Genomic DNA, 11575 nt, shown 5'->3' with positions numbered 1-11575 from the left:
AATCTGCCTTCGCGACTGCAGATCCCGTCGAAATTTCGCGTGAGCGGCACAACGCTGTGATCAGTACACATTCGTGAATGCATGCGGTATACGATGAAGTAACGTGGACAGGAGATGCCCTGGAAGTAGTGTACATGCGAAAAAGCGGGCACTTGATTCCGTAGGAGCAGCTCGCGGGAACTGTGGGGCTCGATATCAGAGGCATCTGCATTGTTGTAAATTAGTGATGAAAGTTAAGCAAGGTGTCAACATCCTAATATCCCGAAATTGAAGACCATACAGAGACTAACAAGGAAACTGTAGGCCCGCACTCTCAACTCGATTTATATTGGAGAATCGAACTTGCAAAGACAAGCTAGGCAGTGTAATAGAGGATCCTCAACAAGCACACACTAGTCCCTATTGAAAGCTATGGACCCAAATAAGCTGCTAGCATGCGTTTAATGCAAATTAGCGTAGCGGTAAGCTTTGGATATATCATGAATACTCTAATCGCATTACTGGCGTGTCTAATAAACACATCCTTAATGTGACCTAAATTTCACTTTGGATGTTGCTGGAAGTTCTTATTATTGCCTTGATGGTGAATGTCCTTAAGCGATTACAAATCCACTTCATGTAAGCATTTGATCTTTGCGTGGCCTTCTCTTGTATTTCAACTACTGTCTGTGCACTCACAGATTGTGTACCTTCAGGTGCTGCTGCTGGCTGTCCTGGGTCGGCTGCCTGTCAGTCCAGTTCCCAAGGCTTTGCCAGTGCCTCCCCTGGCCAACCACCTGCTGGACCTAAGCTGCGGCCGGCCTTCCCTTGGTGCTCTGTATGCTTCGCCACCAGGAAAAGCCATTCCTTTGTCTGTCACCTGGCACCAAGTCACTCGGCACACCCCTTCAAACGCACGTCATTTCCTCAGCCCCAGGCACTGCTGCCATTCAGCGCACCCATCGATTATGTACTTGCAGGTTAGTTATTGCATGTTGTGCAAACTTCCATTGTCATGATGTATACCTGTTAGCAGTGTTCTAGCCTCTGGTTATTGGAAACATTTTCGTGAAGCAGTGCTGTGCATTTTAAGCATGTTATTGGTTAGTGGGGATATTCAAGAGAATCTGGAGGCGCAGGAAGAGAAACCGAACTTTGTTTTAAAGGGTTCATTCGCATGGAATCAAGCCAGGCAATCCTTTTAAAATGTTTCTATACATATGCAGCGGGTGTGGAGAGGGCCTATCCGTAATCCACATACTCATTCAATGCAAGGCACTTGACATAACACAATTCAAACACTTCTAACAACTATACACACGACATATTCCACAACACCCGTCATACTTCGTAGGAGACAAGCCCATGTTTTCACTCAAACGTGTTTTCGAGTTTCTTACCGACGTAAAATTTTTACATCTCATTTCTTATCATGCATCTTGACAACCTGGCCCTTTACACCAGTCATCTTAATTATGTTTTGTCTTACTTTGTTTATTTTTACTGAAATGTTTTACTTTTACTTTCATGTCGCTCTCATAACACGACTTTTGTTTGGCGCTCTTTGCCCTTAGTTGGCCTTGCGCCATTAAAACCTAAACACCATCATCATCATAAAATCTTTCTATAAGGCTTGAAGAACTAACCATACAAACTGACGTGGAACTACTTTCTATTTTAGGTAAGCTTAAAATTCCACCTACTTCAGATCCTACTGGTATTATTTACAGTGTACTGAAAAGTACAATCCACACTGTAGAATTCTGATGGCGCTAGTTTCAGTCTCTCGACAGGCGCTATTCTCAGTGATGGGTGGATAGCCGAGGTAGTACAAACCTTTCCATCTGGGTACCGTGCTTCACCATTAAACTACAGGCCAATTTCCCTAACAAGCACCATATGCAAGGTTGTGGAACATTTCATTCACTCTCAAGTCACTAAGTACTTATAAAATTACATCATCATATTTGATTATCAGCATGGGGTTAAGAGTAACTCACAAGGGTTACTCTCGTAAAACGCAACTTTCTGGGATTCTTCAGGGTCTACATTCATCCATTGACGCAGGCTTACACACTCCTGCAGTTTATCTCAATTTTTCTAATGCATTTGATCGCATGACACACCGCAGACTACTTCTCAGACTTCACCCTAATATCCTCATTTGGATCACGGATTTTCTTCCTTGTTGAATTAAAGGGGCCCTAAACAGGGTTCCAAATGTAGCGATTTTACGGGCTGTTCGCTGAAGGAACAGCATCCCGCAAAAAATGGTTTAAAAGTGTTAAGTATTAGCTAAGTTATTGTTCAATAAAAAGGGTTGGCAATAAGGCCTGGAGCTTTCACCCTGTCCTCGCACCTCTTAATCGGTGTGAATGCTATGACATCACTGACATGCACAAGACCACCTAGAGACCTTACAGTTTCGAGGTACACACAGCCATTGACTCTGCTTGTCACGCTTTTCTTTTTTAGCAGGCGACGTGTATGCTCTGCCCACTACTGGCTGCGCTGAGCTGAGTGGGGCAGTAAGCAGGCGGGCCGCTCGCACTGCCGTGGTTGCGTCGGTACGTCAGTTGTAGAATGGGGGAAATGAGTGTTTGACGGCCAGATAGGGGGGTCCCAAACACAACATGTTCGCTGGTGACTGTAATTGAAGATTTCCACCTACGATTGGCGGTTCGCTAGCATTTCTTGCAGGTGGCGCTGTTGCAGCGAGCAGGTCCCTCTAACTTGCGCAGAAAAGGCTTAGCATCGCCGCAGTTATTCAGTCACCACTTTACGAAGCTGAGCTGATGACGATTACCAGCGCAATCTTTCACTGCACTATTTCCCCCTTTCATGCATTTGTAAACTGATTTCCAGCAATAGTCCCCCTCTGGCGGGCAGGGACAAGTTTTAACTGCTGCGGTTCATGCCATATCACGTATACACTGCACAGCGGGGTCCTTGTCGACCGTGCAGGCAGATGCTTGCCGCGGTCACACTTGTAGCGGCGATTCCACCTGCAGAGACTCTCCGTGTTTTTCGGTGTTATTCATACTTTGCAAACAATGCACTATATCCACAAACTCAGCTAAGCTCGTGTAATGGATGGCGACGATCGACATTTGTTTTTCCAAAGATAGCTGTGCTGTAGTGCCGTTCGGCGGAACCGCCGAACCATGCACCCGCATTTCCACCGCAGCTGGGAACGCTGATTAACTGCAGATTTTAGGAAACCCGCCAAAAGCAACGCTGTAGTGTTCAGCACCAGCTTTGCCATGAAGGTTGCGTCAGAGTCGCAAAGTTACGTCAGAGTGTGTGAGAATGGCAACAAGGATTGACAGGTAAACAAGGAAAGAAGCGAAGACCTTTCTTGCACTTTTGTGCAGCATTCGCTTTAGGCAGAGGTATTATATTTGGTATACGTTGTCGTGAACATGTTGTCTAGCAATTTTGTATTTGAAACCACTACCTTCGGAAGCCTATTTAATGCCCCTTCAAGTTAACGTCTGCTAATACCTCTACTTATTTTGCCCCCATTAATTTGGTGTCGTCCAAGGCAGTGTACTTGGTCCTCTACGTTTTAAATCTATTTTTATCATCTACCATGTTGCATATCTTCCCGTGCACATCTCGTCGCAGACGATGTTGCAGTTTATCACACAATCTCTTTCGACAACCACCATCAATGCTTTCAAACTGATTAAAGCACTTCTCTGGGCTAGTTGTTCATATCACGCTTGGGTTAGATTAATGCGCTGCTTAGGCTTACGATACAAGGATGGAGACAAAGAAACACACAACGCAAATGGGTAAGTGCAAACAAGCAACTATTTGTTCTTTGGAACGCCTCCAACAGCTTTACAGAAAAGAGAAGAAACAAACACTAAAAAATGGGTGGGGAGGGGGGGGGGGGACGGGGGAGATTTAAGGCGAGAAATGAAACAACGAAATACAGAAATTTTGACTCTGAACTATTCAAGTTGAATGCGCAGAAGCCTAATCATCAGAATTTTCTGCGCACACCCGGATTTACAGGGGCCAGGGTGCATCTTTTAGAAGGACAGTTTTGCAACAACCTTAAGACTATGACGCGTGCTCACGTATTCTCCGAATGTGCCTGATCCCATGAAACAGGACTTCACAATTTTCCTTTTCTGCAGCTTGGGTGATCTGAACAAAACCTCGGTCTGCCCAAATAAAGCCTTCTATCCACACACTTTGCAGTGTGAGGCCAAGTTTCCAGGCCCGCTCGTCCGCTCACCTGTGTAGCGAGTGCTCCCTGAGCCTGGTGTTTACGCACCTGCCTGGGTGTCCCATCCAGCTTCTTTTGCAGTTCAAGGGGATGCGGTAGACAGCGCCGACCGAGCATTCAACAAATTTTGTTTTCTGCTTTGTGTCAAACTGATATTTTCACACCGTGTTTTCATCCTGATTAACCCTCTTACAAAGCCCTTTAATTTGATGGGGGCTGAGAAAACGACTCCAGCTTCTCGCTTCGCTTTTAGCTTCTTTATCTTGTGTATGTACAGGCTAAATTTCTTTCTCTGCTGTTCTTTGGGCCCTTGCTTGGCTTTACCCCCTTCAGCACTTCTAGGCAGTGGACACAAGAACTTGCGTGGGAAACCCACTAGACCTTAAGTGTGCCCACTGTTACAGTTACAGGACTTTTTTTAGGGCTTGGAGGAAACAGCCTGCAGCAATGCTTCTCTGTACTAGCTTCGGATGTCCAGAGTTAAAGGGAAGCGTAGGTACCCCCCTTCCCCCCCCCCCCTGCTTCGATAAGACCCGCACGTGTTGGATGCTCCAAAATGGATTTGAATGTCTAAATACCACAGCCTATCGCTGTCAGGTGTCTCATGTTTGAACTGTAACCCCTCAAATGCAGTGTGAAAGTGCTCAAGTATGACAAAAAGCTAGTAAAGAGAAGCATTGTTGCAGGCTGTTTCCTCCAAGCCCTAAAAAAAGTCCTGTAACTGTAAAAGTGGGCACGCTTAAGGTCTAGTGGGTTTCCCACGCAAGTTCTTGTGTCCACTGCCTAGAAGTGCTGAAGGGGGTAAAGCCAAGCAAGGGCCTAAAGAATAGCAGAGAAAGAAAGTTAGCCTGTACATACACAAGATAAAGAAGCTAAAAGCGAAGCGAGAAGCTGGAGTCGTTTTCTCAGCCCCCATCAAATTAAAGGGCTTTGTAAGAGGGTTAATCAGGATGAAAACACGGTGTGAAAATATCAGTTTGACACAAAGCAGAAAACAAAATTTGTTGAATGCTCGGTCGGCGCTGTCTACCGCATCCCCTTGAACTGCAAAAGAAGCTGGATGGGACACCCAGGCAGGTGCGTAAACACCAGGCTCAGGGAGCACTCGCTACACAGGTGAGCGGACGAGCGGGCCTGGAAACTTGGCCTCACACTGCAAAGTGTGTGGATAGAAGGCTTTATTTGGGCAGACCGAGGTTTTGTTCAGATCACCCAAGCTGCAGAAAAGGAAAATTGTGAAGTCCTGTTTCATGGGATCAGGCACATTCGGAGAATACGTGAGCACGCGTCATAGTCTTAAGGTTGTTGCAAAACTGTCCTTCTAAAAGATGCACCCTGGCCCCTGTAAATCCGGGTGTGCGCAGAAAATTCTGATGATTAGGCTTCTGCGCATTCAACTTGAATAGTTCAGAGTCAAAATTTCTGTATTTCGTTGTTTCATTTCTCGCCTTAAATCTCCCCCCCCCCCCCCTTTGCCCTTTTTTTTAGTGTTTGTTTCTTCTCTTTTCTGTAAAGCTGTTGGAGGCGTTCCAAAGAATAAATAGTTGTTTGTTTGCACTTACCCATTTGCGTTGTGTGTTTCTTCGTGGTAAGAGTATTGCGTAATTGTTGCTCACAGAAGAGCTGCACATTTGAGGCTAGAGGTGATGAATGAAGCATAACCTCTAGCTCCTGATGAACAACTCTTTCCACAATTTGATAAGGAGCTCCTTTTGTTGCCTTCACCATTTTTGTAATTCTTCTATTTCCCGTCTCAAAGGGAAAGACGGAGAAAGCCGATAACGGTCCTAAATTTTCCACACAGTTTTCGAGATGCAACAACTGGCGCACGTTACAGGCCATAAAACATTCTCCATACAGTCCTTCGGCTCTTGCCACGAACACTTGAAGCAGGTGTCCTAGAACAACAATACATTTAGCTATCGATTGTAAGCTTTAACACGATCCAAATTTTCATGAGAAGTAGGGTCATATGCGATGCAATTCGTTTATTTTTGAGAGCTGTGACGAATTCCCCGCAATAGATGCTTATTTTAAATGCAAAGTTATTTGATGTCTTCGAGACTGCAATGGTTTGTTTCAGCCACCATCTAGTGTCATCAAATACTCGTTCAACTTATTCCAGCGAGAAGTCGCTGCAGTCATTAGGCTCATATATCGGGCCCTTGCCTCTGATTCATGTTGGTTTTGCCCCCCATTATTTCACTGTTGCTGTTTTCATGAATTGCGTTATGGCCAGAGGGGCAGAGCTGGCCCAATAATACTAAGGAGATGAGAGGTGGTTATCAAATGCTCCATCAGCGTTTCACTGTTTGTCACTCAAGCAGTGCAGGAAAGCCCAAGTGGAGAGACCTCGCTCGTAATTTTCAAATGGTTTTATTCGAACAAAATGGAAATTTGGGCGAGTTGGTACAAATTTATGATGAAATGTAACACCGCAATAAACAACGAGGGACACAGAAGCGCCCGTCTTGTGAATTTTCTTCTATGTCCCTCGCCGTTTATTGCACTGTTACATTTCACCAGGTCTTATTCGGTTTGAGTTGAAATGAAATATTGCATTATTTGATTCAATTGTTATATTGTAGTTGCGAATTCTTGCACATTATTAAAGTTCAGGGATAGGGGCAAAATAAACAATATTGCGAATGCACTGTTCTCACAACATAGCATCCACATAAACTCGTGAGGCAAGTGCCATGTCCAAGTGGTGGTCCGTGCTCAATATAAGATGTGCTGGTATAGGCTTGCGCCTTGGACCTTAGCATCAGCCTGCAGCCATGCTGTGAGCTCAAGCTCATGAAGCTTAAGGGAAACATGGCTTTTCTTAGGTGCCCCTCCCCACACCTTTCTCCACTGCGCTAGCACAATAATAAGGGACACATCTCCACATGTGACGAATCTTGCATTTAAGTGTGGGCCAACGATGTTTGGTGGTCATAGTCATAGCATTGTGAGCAAGCACAGCTTCCGCAGTTGTGAAGAGTAGCCTCATTTGACCATGGAAAGTCTTCACAGGTGGTACAACTAACTGAGCATGTATGTAATATCGCTTGATTAATGGGTCAGACACACCCAAAAGGTTCACGTGCACCCTCTAAACATATGTTCTCTGCTCCCTCTCTTGTTCCATTTTGTGCAGGTGCCCATGGTTACTTCATGAAACACCGGAACAGTGAAGCTACCACGGAGAAGCGGCTGAAAGCATTTAACGGATATGTGGCCAACCTGCTGCGGGACATGAAATAAAAGGGAAAAGGCAGCAGCTTCCAAGTATTCTTTTGCGTATTCTACTGTGCAAGGATCTAAGCACATTCACAGCACAATATCAACACCTGCGCATTTAACGCTTGTATTACACGCACACATCGAATACATATTGTCGCTCACCCCAGCAAAATCTGTACGATAAACTCGAACGACATCGCTTGCAACGATCCGACTTGTATGATCCAACGTATACGATGAGCTACTATGAAGTGCTACTACGATATCTCAATGATGTCGTTGAAGCCTATGATATCATTCACCTTACGATCCCATAATCTCGTATACGAGTTATCGTTCATATATCGTTTGGTTTTTTTCAGTAGGGCATTAGGCGAAATGCCTATTTTTTCCTTGAGTCCATATCAAGCCTATTTAAAGGGGTCCTGAAATACCTTCCGCCGATGCATGGATGTAAATGTAACCAAATAAAGCAATGTATTAGCTATCTCCTCCCACAAGAATTTTGTTAAAGCGATAAGTATTAGCTGAGAAATCGTAAATCAAAAACCGCGCATTATCGTCGCACCGCGTTTCCTCCTCCTTTCAACTTACTCTCCGCTGTTGACGGCGCGCCAGCCCTCCCTCCCATGATGCTGCGCTCCGCGGCGGTGACGTGCTTCCGCTATTGCGTTGCTCACACTGCCGTCTGCTACGGGCAAGCTTTGTTGACACCTTGAATCATGCACTCCGCTCAAGGCTGGAAAAGCGAACGAAAAACCTGGCCACATGTGTGCGGCGGCCTGGCCTTGCCCTTTCGTGGTGTACGTTGCTGTATTATTTTGCAGTGGTGGTAATTCCTGCCGTCGGCATGTGAAAGAGACATTTTAATCCGATACAAAACCCGTGCACAAAACGCTTCAATCATGGGACCAGTTCAGCTTGGGGCGACGCGTGGTGGAGAGCGGCAACGTTGGCAAAACATGCTCCGGCGCGGCTCTGAGCTTTCTAGCGCTGCAGCGAGCGCCATTTCTTTGACAATCTCAAACATCGGTTGCCTTGGCAAGAAGGCACAAATCACCCCAGAAGTCAGTTACGGTTGCGTGGTCCCGGTTCAGCTCGGGGCCCCATCTCGCGACATGTGGGCACTGCAGGCGTACCAGTCACTCCCATTGGGAAGTGTGAGATGCGTTTGGTATTACAGGAGGCGATGGTGTGTGTGTTGTGGACGCCCTGTGGTTTCGCGATGAAATGCGACGTTGTGCTTCTGCGGGTGGATAGTGCTTCCCATGTTCTGGATTATCTTTCTCGAGTGACGTACGACTCAACCTCGCATGGGGTATGTGCAGTGTGCGTGGCTAAAAGCCATCTGGGCTTGCGCGCCAGAGTTAAGTGACTTGCTGTTCGTCCCCGCAAACCGCGCGCGAGGTGAGTGCCGAATTTACGACGGGCAGGAGCAGGCAACCCATCGTCTGTCAATCGCGGTTCAGACTTGCAACGCATGTTGTGAGGTTGTTTTCGTTCGAAACGCGTCTCTGGTTTGTTTTGAAGTTGAATGAAATGTATCCGTCAAACCCGGGCATTCGGCTCAGGGCGTTATCTGCGATTGCACGAAAGAAGTGCCACGGGGCTTCAACGCTTTCTTTATGGAACGTACTCAGGTAAGAGAATATCAATGTCGTGTTATGGCCGTGTTGCATTCAATACGAACGGTTAAGCGTTTGTTTACACTTGGTTCGTTTGTCGCAAAATGTCCAAGCACTCCGGCACTCCACTCCGCTGGCAGATCAGCCGGCGAGCCGACGCTGAGCAGACGACTCATCTCTTTGCCGGAAGTGCGTGAAAAAGCCGCCCAATAGCAGGATGTCTAGCTCATGACGAACATATAGGAATTGATGATGTAGACATGTGAAGATGGCGGCGTCCAAAAACACGAAGGGAAGGGTGAGAAAAAAGCGACAAACTTTGCAACAAAAGTGTGAGCTTTCCGCTGCGCGTAAAAGAGTAATAATTGGCACAGATGACGTTGACGACCCAATCTAACGATTACGCTACTTCATTTGGTGTGCTCAAAACGCCTTTCAGGGCCCCTTTAACATAGAAGCATGAACTAAGGGAAGGGGAGCATTTTAAGAAATAGTGTATTGTGCCTATAATGCCTATTTTGACTATATGGTCTTTTTAGCGCCTATTTTGACTATATGGGCCTACATGGTGTTTTTAGCCACTAAAAACACCTCTTTGTGTTATATGTGCTCTTTTTGGTTTCCCGAGTCGCTGGTCTGCACGAAATGTTCTGGCTTCAGGAACCCGCAACAAAGTGTTTGTGGCACCCCGTTCGCAAAAAAATTCTCGAGCCGTGCCAGACAAGCCCAGAAACGCAATCCGGCACAAGCCACCGCCACCTAGACCTCCCCACATCGGCCGAGCTGCCACAGGTCCGTACGCAGTGAACCGCAGCTAACCTTACCCGCCGCGGTGGCTCAGTGGCTAAGGCGTTGCGCTGCTGAGCACGAGGTCGCGGGCTCGATTCCCGGCCGCGGCGGTCGCTTTTCTGATGGAGGCGAAAAGCAAAAACGCCCGTGTGTACAAGATTTCGGCGCACGATAAAGATCCCCAGGTGGTCAAAATTAATCCGGAGCCCTCCATTACGGCGCGCCTCATCGCCTGCGTTGCGTCAGCGCGTTAAACCCTACAATCAATCAAATCAATCAATCCGCAGCTAACCTTCCCCTACGTCACCCTTGGCCACACGAGCTGTTTTGTTGTATGTCCTTCTGTCGCACTGTGTCCGAGCACCAACGGCCAGAACTTTTGCCCATGTGCCCCACCCATTCCTAACGCAATAAAAACCACGCCACCGATGAATCTATGGGATTCAACGGTGCTGTGAAGAGCTGAGCAGGTCAGGTCGTTCTGCTCTGTCAACGAATAAACACCTGCGTTAAGATCTTCCTTCGGTTTGCAGTTGTGTCTTCAAGCATCAGTTACCGATTTTGCTTCTTCCACCGCATGTCCTATTCTACGAATTAAAAAATTCAGCTAAGGGCAGAAATTTACTACAAATACACTCGCCGGTACTACTAACACCGTTGCAGACGACAAAAGCGTCGCAGCCGGAATTGTTTACACCACACTACACTTGAACGTGACTTGGCACATTTGTGTGCTTATGTCACACTCTTAGCAAATAATTAGCAGTGGCTTGGCTTGGCTATGCCAGGATGTACGTAGCGTGATCTAAGGTTCAGCTACCAGTCCAGTCCAGTCGAATACAGCCCAGTCCAGTCCAGTCCAGTCCAGTTCGGTCCAGTACGGTCAGGTCCGGTCCGGTCCAGTCCAGTTCAGTAACTGCTCCTCTCGCAACTACAACAGGGCTCTCCAGGAGCCACGCGAAACTGATATCAAGCGGCTCCGGCGCAGCATCAGACATGACTACTGCGCAACGGAGGTGCACATCTGGGCACGCGCCGGCGCCAGCGCGTCTGCCGCGGCGATGACGTCACTCCTCTTGGATGCGGAGACCGGCGAATGTGCAGACCTAATTCTCTACACACCCTTACTCCAATTGGATTGGAATCCGATACAATCCAATTTAATCCAATCCAATCCAGTCCAAATGGAAGCCAATACCATCCAGTCCATTCCAATCTAATGCTCCTAGCGCTTGCGCAGCACGGCCCTTCACGGTCCACGCGAAACTGCTCAACCTCGGCCAGTGTAGCTTACGCTTAAAAAGCATTTGCGCAGCTGAGAGCTTTTGCGGGCTCAAGCTGAGCTCATATCGAAGGTCCAGGACTTACCAGCCACAATCCCCAAAGGACCGGTTTCCGATAGAGCTATTGCTGTCTGACAATCTGCCATTCCGTCTGATATAAAGTTCCTGGATTCCCTGCGCTAAAAGAGCTGCCGAAGGTTCTGATAACTAAATATAATTCTATTGCTGATGGAATCATGAAGCGTCCGGAAGAAGAAGCACGCTCTTCCAACTTCAGTGAAAGTTGAGTGTTGTTTTTTTCACACACAATTGTCGACCGAAATGAGATACAAACTCAGGCCGCAAGTAATTAAGATGGGTGTGCCTTGCCATTGCTTTTAAGCTTTTCTTTTGTTGTCGAATCACCCTGCATTTCACGTAAATCTGTTAAA

At 46.9% G+C, this 11575-nt stretch overlaps 1 long non-coding RNA gene across 1 annotated transcript; it reads left to right on the top strand.

The window, feature by feature from the left end:
* The first annotated feature begins 716 nt into the window (after positions 1-716).
* Positions 717-7492, top strand: LOC144164094 (uncharacterized). Its single transcript, XR_013321045.1, has 2 exons — positions 717-959; positions 7362-7492. It is a non-coding gene; the product is annotated as an uncharacterized LOC144164094 (long non-coding RNA).
* Positions 7493-11575: the final 4083 nt, after the last annotated feature.

The sequence above is a fragment of the Haemaphysalis longicornis genome, unplaced genomic scaffold, assembly GCF_048455015.1.
Source record: "Haemaphysalis longicornis isolate Haplotype H1 unplaced genomic scaffold, Haemaphysalis longicornis Haplotype H1 scaffold_13, whole genome shotgun sequence".
Lineage (NCBI taxonomy): Eukaryota > Metazoa > Arthropoda > Arachnida > Ixodida > Ixodidae > Haemaphysalis > Haemaphysalis longicornis.
The sequence above is the reverse complement of the archived record's forward strand: the minus strand, read 5'-3'. Positions and strand labels throughout refer to the sequence as shown.